The sequence below is a fragment of the Elephantulus edwardii genome, unplaced genomic scaffold, assembly GCF_000299155.1.
Source record: "Elephantulus edwardii isolate Elephantulus edwardi_28Jun2011 unplaced genomic scaffold, EleEdw1.0 scaffold00151, whole genome shotgun sequence".
In the NCBI taxonomy this organism is placed as follows: Eukaryota; Metazoa; Chordata; class Mammalia; order Macroscelidea; family Macroscelididae; genus Elephantulus; species Elephantulus edwardii.
In genome coordinates, this window is record NW_006399901.1 from 6,618,702 (window position 1) to 6,621,400 (window position 2,699).

General features: G+C 48.8%; 1 pseudogene; it reads right to left on the reverse strand.

The window, feature by feature from the left end:
* LOC102876377 overlaps positions 1 to 2,699 on the reverse strand; it is a 17,238-nt pseudogene that overhangs the window by 12,798 nt on the left and 1,741 nt on the right.

Here is a 2,699-nt window from a genome sequence, read left to right on the forward strand (position 1 = left end):
CAACACACACACACTTTTTTTCAAGTTTTCCATTTTGCAGAAGTCTGGAGAGGTCCTTCAGCTCCTCATCCTGGACACCCAGCTCAGACTTGCAGAATTGAGGCACAAAAGGATCACTAGCTAGTGGTCATTGGACATGAGTGGAACAGTGAGTTTAAACTGAGCAATTCATTCACTACTCTTCTCCTGGAGAATATGAAATGGTTATAGTAGTTTGAATTTGGCGCATTCCAACCCAAGTGCAGAGGGAGGGCCTGGAGGCCCCGGGGGCCCTGGGATGGGAGCCAGTGGTGGTTTCCACAGAGGCTTCGGTAGAAGTCTGCAGGTCAGGGCCGTGGCTGTGGACAGGGCTGTGGGACGGGCCATGGCACTCAAAGAGGCAAAGCCAAGGACAAGGAGTGGATCCCCGTCCCCAAAGTGGTCTGTCTGGCTAAAGATATGAAGATCAAATCCTTGGAGGAGACTTGTCTCTTCTCACAGCCCATCAAGCAGTCTGAGATCACGGACTTTTTCCTGGGGATGTCCCTCAAGGATTAGGTCTTAAAAATCCTGCCTGTGCAGAAGCAGACATGTGCTGGCCAGCAGACCTGGTTCAAGGCCTTTGTTGCCATTGGAGACTATAATGGCCATGTTGGTTTGGATGTCAAGTACTCCAAGGAGGTGTCTACTGCCATCTGTAGGACCATTATCCTTGCCAAGCTCTCCATTGCCCCTGTGTGGCATGGCTACTGTGGGAAGCCTCACACAGTTCCCTGCAAGGTGACTGGGAGCTGTGGCTCTGTGTTGGTGCCTCTGACCCCTGCACCCTGAGGCACTGGAATTGTCCCAGCCCCTGTGTCCAAGAAGCTGCTGCTGATGGCTGGAATTGATAACTGCTACACCTCAGCCAGATTGTAGCTGATGTTAGATGGATCTTAGCTGAAAGCAGGGAATACCAGAGGAATGTCTATCTGTGTTTCATTCACTATGCAAAGGCATTTGACTGTGTGCATCATAACAAACTGTGGTTGACTCTGAGAAGAATGGGAATCCCAGAACACTTGATAGTTCTAATGTGAAACCTATACTTGGACCAGGAGGCAGTCGTCAGAACAGAGCAAGGAAACACTGCATGCTTCAAAATTGGGAAAGGCATAGGCCAGGGATGCGTCCTATCTCCATACCTTTTGAACCTGTACGCAGAACAGATTATCCAGGAGGCTGGGCTCTATGAGGAGAAATGTGGGGTCAAGATTGGTGGAAGATCTATCAACAATCTGCGTTATGCAGATGACACAACCCTGCTTGCTGAAACTGAGAAGGAACTGAAGCGCTTGCTGCAGAGGGTCAAGGACTGCAGCCTTCAGTATGGATTGAGGCTCAATGTCAAGAAGACGAAGATTCTCACCACTGGGCCAATTGGCAGCATCAGGATGGATGGTGAAGAGATTGAGATTGTTCACAGCTTTAGTTTGCTTGGCTTTACAGTCAACACTCTTGGCACCAGTAGAAAGGAAATTAAAAGGCGCATTGCCATGTGCCCCGGCCCGCGGGGATCTTCAATGGTGACCCTAGGAGGGGAAGAACGAGAATGGGGGGGGGGGGGGGGCAGGAGGCACAAAAAGCAGGAAGACAAGTCGAATCTCCGATCAAGTCTCCATTTTATTGAAAGCACTCACAGCATATATATAGGAGTACAAAGGGGGGAGGAGAAGTACGCAGTGGGGGAGAATAACATGTCCTTTCCAGTAAGCTGAAAGTTATCTGGTAAACAGAAAATTAGCAGGGCGTTCCCAGTAAACCGAAACCTATCCTCCCAGGGTGGGGCAACATGTCCAGACATGTCCTTAGAGAATTACAAAATGGCTTCAGCTAGGTTGAACTAGCAGTCTCCAACAGCCATGAAAAAGTCTGCTGTTAGTGACCTCTCCAAAATACTGAAGAGCAATGGTGTCTCTCTGGAGACTAAGGTGCATCTGATACAGGCCATGGTCTTTACAATCACTTGTTATGCATCAGAGAGTTGGACAATGACCAAGGAGGATAGAAGGAGAATTGATGCCTTTGAGCTGTGGTGCTAGAGAAGAGTATTGAGGGTACCATGGACTGCTAGGAAAACAAACAGATTCATCCTGGAAAGGGTTAAACCGGGCGGCTCCTTGGAGGCAAGGATTCTGAGGCTCCGTCTAACATACTTTGGACACGTTGTAAGGAAAGGCTGGTCCTTGGAGAAGGACATCATGCTTGGGAGGGTGGAGGGACAGCGCAGGAGGGGAAGATCCTCTATGAGGTGGATTGATTCAGTGACTGGGGTAACCAGGGTGGGAGTGTCAGAGACAGCCTGGACAGAGTAGAGTTTAGGGCTATTGTACATAGGGTCACTGTGAGTCGCAAGCCAGGGACTGCTCAGCTACCCTGGGCAACTTCGCCAAGGCTACCTTTGATGCCATCTCCAAGACCTACAGCTACTTGACCCCAGATTTCTGAAAAGAGACTGTGTTCACCATGTCTTCCTACCAGGAATTCACTGACTATCTTGTAAAGACTCACACCAGAGTCTCCGTGCAGAGGACTCAGGTTCCAGCTGTGGCCACCACATAGTGGATTTTGTATAACAAATAGGGCAAATTGAGTTAAAAAAAATCTTAAATGTCATGGCATCAAAACTACCTTACACAAAACAACTATGAGATATCATCTTACCCCAGTAAGAATAGCAA